The sequence below is a fragment of the Tiliqua scincoides genome, chromosome 5 (genome assembly GCF_035046505.1).
Source record: "Tiliqua scincoides isolate rTilSci1 chromosome 5, rTilSci1.hap2, whole genome shotgun sequence".
In the NCBI taxonomy this organism is placed as follows: domain Eukaryota; kingdom Metazoa; phylum Chordata; class Lepidosauria; order Squamata; family Scincidae; genus Tiliqua; species Tiliqua scincoides.
This window is the reverse complement of record NC_089825.1, coordinates 66,872,776-66,885,555: the sequence shown is the minus strand read 5'-3', so window position 1 is coordinate 66,885,555 and position 12,780 is coordinate 66,872,776.

The window sequence follows — 12,780 nt, the reverse complement described above, 5'->3', positions numbered from 1 at the left end:
TGAGTAGACATGCATAGGATTGGACTGTCATTTGGTTACTTGCTGTCCATCCTGCTCTTCTCCACAGTGCAGCCAGCTTGGAATTTGCCACTGGGGGTGGCCCTCCAGTCACGGTGGCTTATGTTTTCCTTGCCTTCTTGGGGAGAAAAGCTGAAGAGTTTAGAGCCCAATCCTATGTGTGTCTACTCAGAAGCAAGTCACATTATAAGACAATGGGGCTTACTCCCAGGTAAATGTGGATAGGATTGCAGCCTCAGGGCCCAATCCTATGCATGTCTATTCAGAAGCAAGTCACATTATAAGCCAATGGGGCTTACTCCCAGGTAAATGTGGATAGGATTGCGGCTTCAGGGCCCAATCCTATCCGATTTTCCAGCACCAGTGCAACCACACTGCAGCCCCAAGGTAAAGCAACAAATGTTCCCATACCTTACTATCACTGCTGCCCCACCACAAGATGCAGTGCATGCCCCATTGGCACAGTTGCACCAGCATTGGAAAATTGGGTAGAATTGGGCCCTCAGAGTCCAATCCTATGCATGTCTACTCAGAAGCAAGTCGTATTATAAGCCAATGGGGCTTACTCCCAGGTAAATGTGAATAGGATTGCAGCCTGAGGGCCCAATCCTTTCCAACTTCCCAGCACCAGTGCAGTCGCAATGCAGCCCCAAGGTAAGGGAACAGATGTTCTCATACCTTGAGGAGACCTGACTGCCTCCCTACCACAGGATGCAGTGCATGCCCAATTGGCACCCGGCACTGGATAATTGGATAGGATTGGGCCAGGGCCTCTTAGAGGAATTTTATCAGGGGGTACAAAGTTTCTTTTGGGCCCCTTTGCAAATGGGGAGGGGTGAAACAGAGCAGGGGAGGGTGGTGATGGGTGAACAGAATAGGGACAGGGAGGGGTGAAGCAGGATAAGGGGAGGGTAGAGACAGCTGGAAAAGTCTTTGGAACCCAGGTCTACCCACCCATGTGGCATCAGTAGTGTCCCCAGCATCCCGTATGGATGAGTCTGAGTAGATAGGAAAATGTCACATCCCAGGAAATTTCTGGGCCCCCTCCTTTGGCTCCTGGGCCCCCCTTTAGACCTTGGGTCCGGGCACTGCTCACTTCAGGCTGATCCTGTGCACACTTATTTGGAAGACAACCTTATTGGATTCTGTAGGTCTCTAGAGCAGTGTTTCTCAAACTGTGGGTCAGGACCCACTAGGTGGCTCGTGAGCCAATTTCAGGTGGGTCCCCATTCATTTCAATATTTTATTTTTAATATATTAGACTTGATGCTACCGTGGTATGTGACTGCATTTAGGGAAATGTTACAGACCTGTACTTTTAACAAGGTAATATGTATATTCTTTTAACAATGATAGTCAATGGGACTTACTCCTGGGTAAGTGTGGGTAGGATTGCAGCCTAGGATTGTTCAAAAGTTTCCTGCTTGATGATGTCACTTCCGGTCATGACATCACTTCTGGTGGGTCCTGACAGATTCTCATTCTAAAAAGTGGGTCCTGGTGCTAAATGTGTGAGAACCACTGCTCTAGAGTAAATACGTGCAGAATTTAACTGGATAGACATTTCAGAAGAAGGGTTAGCAAATGTATTAAACTTGCTGTTGACCTGGTGAGGACTGCTCATTTCTGTTTGTGCCCATTGTGTGTATGTGCGTTACACTGATTGGTTTGCATAACTGTTTACATCTGTAAAGAAATTTTCTTCCAGACAGGGTAGTTTATATGCATGTGGAAGAAAATGTGATGAGGAAAATGAAAATCTACTGTTTCCTGAAATGTGCTCTCCCTATCTCGGAGATTACTGTCTTGAATTTCTAGAAAAAGAGTTGCCAGAACCCATCTGCTCCTGAATCAGCACCTGCAGATCTGGAAGCCCTTCCTTTGATGCTTGATGCTGGGAGTCTCTCAGTAGTTATTGAGTGGTGAGGGAAATGCACTCTGCATTTGCTCCGGTGCCCTTTCATCTGCTAATGCAGGGGTCGCCAAACCCCGGCCCAGGGGCGAGATGTGGTCGGAGGCGAGCCTCTATCCGGCCCATGTCCAGCCTCTTGTCCCCCGAAAGCCTCTGGCCCACTTGGCCGAACATGACTGGAGCTGTGCTCTGGTTGCGTCTGGAGGGTGTTCTAAGGGCTAGAGAGGATAAATAAATGAGCCCGTTCATTCATTTATTCACTCATCTAAGTTTTATCTCTAATTTATTTATATAAATTTTATATTTAAATTTTTTTTCCGGCCCTCAACACCACCTCAGATATTTGATGTGGCCCTCTGGCCAAAAAGTTTGGAGACCCCTGTGCTAATATATTCTGGTTGAGCCCTGTCATTGAAAATAGATGCTAGGCTAAACTCACCTTACTTCTCATCCCCCGTATATTTTGTCCTCTGATTCTTGAACTGATCTTATTTTTCTGATTTCTTTTATTCACCCATCTTTTGTTACATGTTCAGATAGCATTCTGTGGGACAATTCTTTCTCTATTAATGCCACAAAACAATGCCATTATCCTACTACTACAGTTTGCCAGGTTACAATTTGCCAGGTTTTTTTGTTTGTTTTTGTTTATGGTATAGTGCCACTCAGTCTTGAACAGCTGCATGACAAGGCACAAATTCAGTAGGTGAATTCCAGGACATTGATATGCAATGGTGTGGACAGCCTTCTCTTGCAGGGAGGGTCCATGTCTCAGCTGATAAACATGCATTTCAAGATGCTGGCTGATGTTCAAGATTCCATCTCTGCCATTTCAGTAGAAGGTACTTGAGTTCCGGCATGGGGACTGGAATCCTCTTTATGAAGATTGCAGGTGTCAGGTGTACTGATTCAACATCACAAAAGTGACATCTGGAAGTACCATAGATGTTTAGAGTGTTTCAGCATAATACATGACCAACAGGGGCCAGTGTGTGCTGAAAAATTTGCACAACTGGCTTCCCATGGTGAGTGTGGCTTGTCATCATGAGTCTTTCCTTGATACTTAGCCCAGAGTGCGGAAAGTGTGTTTATTATAGTAAGTATAGTATTATAGTGAGGAAGAATAGGAGCAGGCACACATCTGTTGTCCAGTTCAGTGATAAAACCCTATGCACTCTGAGTTAACTCTTTGTGAGAGATATACCCTAAAAAAGCAACACATTCACCTAAACTCAAAATGCACTGAATTTTAATGGTAAGCTAGAAAATAAATATTATACACTATACATATTTGCTTTGGCAGACTTTTTTCCTCTGTTGTACTGCTGTAACAGGCCCTCCTGTTATTGTGTGAGCACTATAGTGCCTGATTTGGTGTTGTGGAAAGTATTGCCAATGTCCTCACTTTCCTTGCCTGTGCTTATGCTTCTCCTGTTATACTTCTACTCCATTCTCTCTCTCTCTCTCTCTCTCTCTCTCTCTCTCTCTCTCTCATTGTTTCATGGATTGTGCTTTTTACAAAGCTATGTTCTGATCACAGTTTCATGAGGAGGTGGGCAGCCCAGTCCTATCCAGTGCTGATACAACAGGGCCAGTGTGGCAGTGTTGCATCCAGCATCAGAACTCAGCAAGCTGGAGGTCACCTTGAGATAAGGAGACATTTGTCCCCTTACCCTGGGGAAAGCCCAAGCTGCAGCAAGGGTCTACTTGGACCTGCTCCTAGAAATTCACTGGTACACATTAAAGTGAATCCATGTTGACAGATCAGACCTGGGAATAGGATTTGGCAATCACCAGGACCACCGATCCCACCCCCTCCTGGTTCTGATCTGCCCCTCTAACCACAATCCCTGTCCCATTACACCCCTCCCCATCCTCTCCCCACGCCTCTGCTGCCAGCTCTGGTGCACATCAAAGCTTCCACTGGCACTGGCAGGATGGCACAGGCCATCTGTTGTGCCAGACACCCAATCCAAGACTCACTTAGAGAACTTATGCCCACTCTAAGCTAATTAGCTCCCCTTTCGCTCCCCAACAGTGACCCCAGTTCTCTACAGCAGTACTGATAGACTCCACCACCAGGGTAGCTTGCCTGTTTAAACTGCAGGGACCCCTCCTTCCAGTTCCTAAGGCAGCAGTCCTTCCAGGTATAACAGCACACATCAGCTCTCCAGCACTCCGCAGCCTGTTCAAGTAGTCCGTTAGTCAGAGTATTTCATTCATGAGTCGGTTTGTTACCAAAAGGACTGTTTTGTTTAGGGGGAATTATTATACTACCCTTATTGGAACCTCAGGATCGCAGGCTGGATAACAAGACGGAGTAATGCAGAGAAATTCCCTTTAGCTTAAAAAGGAGACTGAAAGATAACTTTTAACAAAAAATTATAGTTTTATTACAAGAGCACAAAGGTAAACATGATGCACATGGAAAAATGATACGTATGTGTTTCTTGGTCCTAGTACTTGAATCCAATGTACCTAGCTTTTATGGTGGTTGCATGTAAAGAGTATTTGGTGCATCCGAGGAAATTAGAAAAGGGAAAGGTTGTAGGGAAGGATTTTAGGGGTCCCTGATCTGCCAAACCCAGTTGCTGACTAAAGATGGGAGGAGAAAAAAGGGGGGGAAGAAGGGAAAAAGTTCCAGACGAAAGGTAGTTACCTGTCCTGCAGAGCAGTTGGATGGGGGGGGGGAGAGTCCTCTGTGGAGGACCCTCTGACACAACACAGATGTGTTGGTCCCTGGAGGGGGAGCCAGAGAGAGAGAGCATGTGGCGGGGAAGTCCTCTCTTAAAAAGGGGCTTGCAAAACGTGCTGAGCTGGATGGTAGCTTGCTTACTACCATACAGCAGGGTAAACATTGAAAAGATCAGGATGTCCCTTATCAGCAAAATTCAATGGGGTCTAATGGCTGGGTTCCTAGCTGGGGGAACTTAAACAATACAATGAGTCAGCAACACACAGACAGAAGGCAGTTCCAGTTTGCATACAGTACTTAAGCAGTGATTAAGTTAAAACAATACAATGAATACAGTAATGTAGGAGACACTTAAACAATGATTTACTATGCCAGACTTCAGGGGATTTTCACGTAACAAGTTAGTCATTCTACCTCCTCGCCAGATCTTCCGCGATTCTAATACACCATCCCACTGCCCCTATCTTCCGTGCTGTCACTGCACCTGTGCAAGGAATGAATAGGATTGTGTTGTAAGACAAAATGACTTTCCTGTGAACCTTGGAGCAGGAACAGGTGCCTTGCCCAGGTTGTGGTGTGGTCACAGGATAGCAGACCAGATGCTGAGCTGAGCCGCATCAGGTATGTTAACTTTCAGGTTTGCGGGACATTGGCTAGGCTGGGCACCAATGCCTTTTGACTTGCTGGTGGGTCACTTGGCTAGCAGAAGTGCCACAGTGCTGAGGATCTCCCCCTTGGGCCAGATACCTAGCCATGCACTAGTCACCCCTGGGCAAAGAGAGGAGGATGTCAGAAAGGGGTGGGGCTCCTTTAGGGGCAGGGAGGAGGCTGGAAGGGGCAGCCTCCCATGCTGGGGAACTGAACCTTTTCAAGCCAATGAGGAGGCTCAGAGAATGGTAGGTGACAGTTCATGGTGGGTGGCTGCCTGTGACCCACATGTACTGCCCAGGATTGGGAGGAGGATCAAGGGTGTGATGGTGTCCAGAAAAAGAGTTCAGCTGCTGCTGAACCTGTCCCCCTTCACCACTGAACCCATCTGCTGAACTCACCACTGATGCAATCAACCCTCCCCTGTCCCCTCACCACCGCGTTTTGCCCACTATCACCTCCATTCCACCCTCCTGCCACCCCTTCCAGCTCCCATGCCACCTTATGTTCAGCAGTGGGCAGCTTTGGATCTGCTGGCATGGTCAGGAAGGCTCTGGTCTTCCTGCCAGGGTCTTGGCAGCACACTACTAAGCACTCTGCCAGAGCACCTTTTACGACTTGACCTGACTGCTTTATGGCAGTGCCAGCAGAAGAGGCGCTATGACAACAACTGGCCGCATTAGGATTGAACCATCAGTCTTCTGTTAACATTAGAATAAGTCCTGAGGTTGTGAATTTCAAATGTGTTCTGATTTTGTTAGCATTCAGAATAATTGAAATTTCAAATTATGGGACACAGATGTTTTGTAATTATCCATTCAAGTTATAAAACTTGAAAATTCACAATATTGGAAGAGTAAATGTAGTGACTTTCCGATACATTAGAATAACTATTGCTGTGATTTCAGAGCAGTTGACATGATTGCTCCTATCCATCTTCTCTCACTGAATAGGTTCTAGATCTGCTGGAAACAAAATTGTTGGGATGGCTAGAGCACAGATGGTGAAAAACATGGGATAAATCCAGGCAAACAAGGCTTAGAGCTCATTTGAGTGTCTTCTGCAGTGGTGCCTTTAATAAAGAAATCTTACTTTCTGCCAACATTCTGCAGAATGCTGTCCAGTGGACCTATTCCAGCATGACTGCTAGGAGACTGACATCCCTGGAGCTACCTGGAGCCCACTCTGACTTATGTGTAAGGCATTTTGAGGATAAAGTTGCTTGTATCTGTCAGATACCACATTGGTTGCAGAATCTGTGTGGGAAGACTCATCAGCTGTAGTCTAATACAAACACTGTCAATTGCAATTCAAGATGCACTCTTTCTTATTTGAAAATGCAGACAAGATGCTTGGGGAAGTTGAAACCCATGCCATCATCTCTTGACCTTTTCCTTCTTAGCTTATAAAAGGTTATATATACATATTTTAAGACACCTGCACTGGCTACTAGATGTTTTCAGGTCCAGTTCAAGTCCTCCTTTGACTTTTAAAGCAAACCATCTGGGTCTTACTTATCTCAGGGAATACCTCCTCCCATACAAATATCCCTGAATTTAAAGTGTACCTATGAGGCCCTGCTGCAGTTTGCATCTTTGATGGTGGCTAGGTTGGCCTCCATGAGAAGTGAGGCCATTCCGCTTGCAGCTTTGGTACTCAGGAATGCCCATCTGAGAGATGTATCTGTCCATTCATGCTGTTCTTTCAAGGGCAAGTTAACATCTGTGTTTTTCAAAAAGTCCTTTATTGTTGTGTAGCTGATCCTTCTGCTCTCTTGCTTCTGAATTCTGTTAATGGTTAAAATTGTAATTATTTATTTATACAGGTATTTATTTACCGCCTTTCTTTGGTCGTCAGATTTCTCCTCAGACTTTAATCCAAGACGGTTTACATAGGCAGGCTGTTCTAAACCCCCGTGGGGATTTTTACAATTGAATAGTTCTACATAGTCTTTCATAGAACTCCTCGTTCCAGCTGGATTCCTTCCTGGTCTGGCCTCTCTCTGGCCCTTTGCCTCCCACGCTTCACTTGACAGCAACTTCTCTCTGCCACCCAGGGTCAGCTCATCAGTATATCAGCGTGTCGTCAGTTCTCAGGTACTTCCGGTTGTTTCGAACTGGCAGCCTCAGATCTTCAGGCATACAAGGCGGCAGCTCTACCAACTGAGCCAGACCTTCTGCCTGTAATTATGTGGACTTAATTGGTTTCAGTGTTTTATTTTTAATACTTGTATTGTACACTACTTTGAAATTGCTTCAAAAGTGATATATACTTTATTTTTAAAACAAAACATTCGCAATTTCATATTCAAAACTTTGCTGTACATGGCTTTTTAAAAGTCACAGTTGGTTCGTTCTTTTTTTTTTAATTGGTTCTTGTAGTCCAAATTGGGCTTTTTGCAAACCATATTTAAATCAACCGACCAAGGAGAATAAACACAGCTAAGACAGTTTCTGATTTATCACCCAGAACCCAAATGATATTTATCTACAAACTTGAACTTTTGGACATGTAACTATGTAATTTGTATTGGAGAAACAATGTACTGCATTCCAGGGCCTGGGTTGCAAAGTTCTCCATCAGAGTTCTTGATGTATGTTTCTTGTTACTAGCTTGCATCCTTTCAGTTCCAGTCATGCACACATTCATACAAGTATTTGGTCTCAGATCTTTGTGAGTTTCTCACAGGATAAAATGTAAGACTCCACATCATGTGAATTTAAAACATTGTTGCCCAAGGCTTCAACAAAACTACATGTGTCTTGTAGAATCAATCTCTATCATCTTTTTAAAACCCATTTGCCTTTAAACATTTGTGGCTGCAGAGGGATGAAACTATCTCTGTATTTCATTGATTCATTTGAGCTTTAGTGGGTGCATGAGGATGATAGGAATCTACAAGTTCAGAATCTCGTTGAGTAACGTTTGGAACATTTTTCACCTCTGCGGCTGATTTTACAACAGTGTACCATGTCCTTATTTCATATTTATATACCTAATAGACCCTGGAAGGACAGAAAGTTGAGATGTCTTATCAAAACAAGTTGGGAAGCAGGCAGAGTAACAACAGCAGGAAAAAGAATTAAGGGACTTTGACCTTCTGTCATTGGAATGTTTGAACAAACCATCATTTTTTTTTTTGTATCACAAAAGCTTGTCAATAGAATCTAGTTTCTGTTTATTTAGATTTATGAGAGGTTTTGCATGATGGATGCTGCCCTGACATTTGAGCTATCCCCTTGTAAAACTGGAATCAGATAAATGTGATTAATGTGGTAGTAGTGAAGCGCACCGAGTACAGTATTCCATTTTTTGGCAAATGACTGATATGGAAGAAATGCGTTTCCGATTCAGCAAGGCAAATGTTGTGCTAGCAAATTTGAAACCCATCAAGATGATAGTTATTTTCAAGGTTATTTTGGAGCAATTTCTTCACATGAATCCAGGGGTCTTTAATAGCCTTATATTTATTCAGTAAGCATTGCAGGTGGGTGTGTGTGTGAGAAGAAGAGGGAGCTGATTCAATAAATATTTATTATTTGTTAAATTTCTTTGCTGCCTTTTCATGCAACATTGGCCCTAAAGGTATTTGACATATAAACCTGTAAAAGCAGGTTTATGCTTTAGCAGCTTTACAAATGTCTTGTTTAGCAGCTAAACAAATTACCATGAAGTTCTTAATGCAGATCTTGCTTCTATCATGTACTAGAACAGGGATCACCAAACCCCGGTTCGGGGGCCAGATGCAGCCCTCAGCGAGTCTCTATCCAGCCCATGGCCAGCCTCTGGCCCAGTCGACCAAACACAACCAGAGTTGTGCTTCTGGGTTGGGGAAATGGGGGTCCATTTAAGTGTGTGCTTTATTTCTTGGGCTGTGTTGGTGCTTGGAGAAATCCTGGGCATGCATTCATTCATTCATTCATTCAACTAAGTTCCATCTCTAATGTATTTATTTAAATTTTATATTTAATTTTTTTTTCCATCCCTTGACACTGTGCCAGATATTTGATGCGTACCTTTGGTCGAAAAGCTTAGAGACTCCTGAACTAGAAGATAGGCAAGCCATTCTCTTTCTCACAGCCTTAGCATCCTATCTACAATATTGGGCTCAAGCCCACCCATGATACAGACTGAAAGGATTGCATCAAGCACTGAGTTTGGGAGAGTGGCAAACTGACGAGGAATGCCTTGTGCTCTGCTTGCCACTCACCGAATCATTTAAGTCAGATTTCTGATTCTCTTCCCCTACAGCAATGGTATTCAGACTGGTGCGTCGTGACGCCCCAGCCTGAGGGCCCTGGCCTCTGCCCCCTTAAGGGGCGGGGGCAGGGGAGAAGGCGGTGATGCAATCCTGCGGATCACGTCGCTAACAGGGCTGCAGGGACTGGGATATACTCACCAGTCCCTGCAGCAGTGACCTGGGGGTGCCTTGCACGAGCATTTGCAGGGCTCCTCAGCCTGCAGAAAGTGAAAGTGCACCAATCGCACTCCACTTCTGCAAAACCGGAAGTGCAATTGCTCCACTTTCACTTTCTGCAGGCTGGGGAACCCTGCAGATGCCCATGCAGGGCTCCCTGCACCCCCAGGGCGCTGCTGCAAGGACTGGTGAGTACATCCCAGTCCCTGCAGCCCCCCTGAGAGTTGCGATCCTGGGGATCATGTCACTGCCTTCCCCTCACCCCCACCCTCCCACCCCCACAAGGACTTACAGTGGTTTTCAAATTCCCTGAGAGTTTGAAAACTGCTGCCCTACAGTACCACTGGAGGAAGAAAGGAGAAAAATATTGCTGCTACCTCAATGTACACCAAGCTGTTTAGTGGCCAACAGTGGCTGTTTAGTGGCTTTACCCAGGGTAAGACAACAAAGTTCCCTTTAACTAGAGGAGACCTCCAGCAGCCAAAATTCCTGCTCTGGATGCGGCAGAGCCTGCACTGGCCTCGCTGCACTGCAGCATGTGATTTTGATTAGGGTTGGGCTGTTAATCATGTCTTAAGTATCTCATGGCTTCTTTTCCCAAGCCAAAAAGATCCACTTTAGCCTTACCTCATAAGGAAGGTGTTCTGACCCGTGATTATTTTAGTTGCTGTCTTTTGCAATACAGTCATTCTTTTTAAGCCCACAGGGGTATTATCAGTTCTTATGGCAACTTTTCAGTCTATCACATGTTGTTCTTTTATTATTACTGCTTTCTGATGGGAAGAGATCATGTTCAGGCAAGTTCATATCACAGCTTTTGAAATAGAACAATTTGCAGCAATAATGTTAGTGTAACTAACATGCTGGCCTCCAGGTATGCATTAGTCTGGGCAACAAGGACACAATGAAGATTCATGGCCAGTATAACTATCGTGTTCATCATGTGTGCTTTACAAATTGCATTAAAAAGGTCATCTGAAGTAGTTGTTATGCCTGTGTTCGATGCTGTCTTCAAGCAGCTATCATGTCAAAGAGTACATATCTGAATCAGTTCTCTTTTTGTTTCCTAGATATGATGGCAAACAAGTTCATCTCTGAAAGCTGACACATTCCATTATGAGGTTAGGGATGCACTGTGTGTTATCTTTCTGAAAGAATCTACTTAATTTAATCTTGTGTATGGTTTTTCTCCGTATGCAGCTGTTTTCATGTGCATGGAGGTATGTCTACACATATTTGAGGGACACCAAGTGGCTATTCCTCTTGCTCCTTTCCATGTAACTAGTCTAGAGAGGGTCCCTCTTATAAGTCTCCCTGTTGTGTGTGTACCTGTGTTCTGGGGTGGGGCATATATCCTTTAAAGAGGAAGACCAGTCACCTATTCTCAGAGGTCACATGCTTATTAACCTGGAGCTATGGCATGAGTCCCACATGCTGCACTGCAGGAAGCAATTCACAAAAAGGCATTTGTCTGCTAACAGTAATGAATTAGATTTTGGTTATCTAATCTCTTTCCTTACTTGCTCCTAAGGAAAATTGCCCATTTATGAACACTAGTATTATTATGTACAAAAAAATGGCACAAGGGTAAAACACCCCTACTTCCTGGCTTAGGAAAACATTCTACTTAGGTTGTGTGTGTGTGTGTGTGTGTGTGTGTGTGTACACATACGCAAACATTTAGGTGAAAGTAAGCCTCATTGAACACAGTGGAACTTACTTCTGTGAAAGTATTACTTATGTGAAAGATTGTGCTGTTAGCTGCTTTGATTGAGTTAAGCTTTTCTACTTTTAATATCAAGGTAGAACTTCTGTGCTTCTAAGCCCATTTAGTCAGTTGATGCTAATTTGCATTCTGTTCTTTGCTTTTGTACTCTTGTTTTATAATCTGTTAATTGCATTTATCACTCATCACGAGCTCATTTACTGCTTGCAGCGTGGCACTGTCCTTAGTGAATATTCATCTAGCCACATTTACCGCAATATTCAGCTTTTATTCATTTTATTTTTATTGTGTGCTGTTGTCGTGGTAGACCCATAAATACAGCTGTGTTAATTTTCTTAGTTTCTGGTGTAATCGTTTGTGCATAAGAGTTAACATATGTGGTAATGATAGCAATGAGCAAATTATTTCTGAGACGTCATGCTAAATTAAAAATCGCCTAAGGTAGCTCAGAAATCCCCAAACGATGGGCTAGTGGTGTAATGGGGCTTAATAGTGCACTGGGTGGGGCAATGTAGTAATATTGCTCCCTGCGTCACCATACCGCCCCTGTGCCACTCTGCCACACACCGCCCCCCAGCATTCAGAATGGCTCCATTTTGGAGTCAGATGGACACAGGAGGGTGGGAGGGCTCAGCTGACTCTTGCTCTTCCTGTTGTTGTCGTTGCCACTGCTGCTCTTCTCCTTCACCTGTCAGTTCTCCTTCTCCTTCACCTGAACTGGGGCATCTGCCCCCGTGCCACTCAAGATATGCCTCTGTGAGGGACCAACCAGGACATGTTAGAATGCCATGAGACACTGATTAATAAATGGCTCTTGCGATCAAAGTATCCACTCACTGAGGCATCTGTCTATTCCATTTCTGCGTGATTCACCCCTCTAACCTTGCATCCATCCAATTACCCTCTTCTAAGGACAAGGGAATTCTCTTGCATCTCCATATTGGGTATGACTGGATCACACAGTAAAAATATCTGCCACCAGAAGATGCTACACATTCTGTCCCGGCATGAGTCACTTCTTGGTCCTTGCCTCTTCCCAGTCAGGAGGCATGTGAAGATCAGTGCCCCCATACAAGTCCTATGTTCAGTAAATGCATAGCAGGGGACTGTGGGATTGTGCCTGTTAGTGATGCCATCGCGCCAGTGTATTTACTGTTCACACACATCCTGGTCTTCCATGCATTTGGAGCTTGTCTACAGCAGACAGTGCCAACCATCAGGAGAGTTCATGTGATGCAGAGCCTTGAGGGTTCAAGCTTTCACACCACGTTGAGGAACACTCCTGACATTCACTGCTGTACTGTGCAGACAAGCACCAAATGAACCAAGACCTTGGAGTGTGGTGAATGAGCATGTTGACTGGG